Source organism: Eimeria mitis, genomic scaffold, assembly GCF_000499745.2.
Source record: "Eimeria mitis Houghton genomic scaffold, Emh_scaff10072, whole genome shotgun sequence".
NCBI lineage: Eukaryota > Apicomplexa > Conoidasida > Eucoccidiorida > Eimeriidae > Eimeria > Eimeria mitis.
In genome coordinates, this window is record NW_013567043.1 from 1 (window position 1) to 272 (window position 272).

The following is a 272-nucleotide window of genomic DNA, read 5'->3' on the forward strand; positions in this document are numbered from 1 at the left end:
ACGGCATGCAGCTGAAGACCGACAACGCAAATTCTGTGACCCCCGTAAGCTGCTGCTGCTGCTGCTGCTGGATTTGTGACCTTTCCTTTGCTGCTGCTGTTTCAATTTCCGTTTCATTTGCTTCTCTTTCTGCTGCTTCTGCTGCTGTTGCTGCTGCTGCTTTGTCCGTTGCTACTGCTGCTGTTGCTGCTGCTGCTGCTGTTGCTGCTGCTGCTGCTGCTGCTGCTGCTGCTGCAGAACGCCAAGCTGCGCGCGCATGCAATTCGTCGATT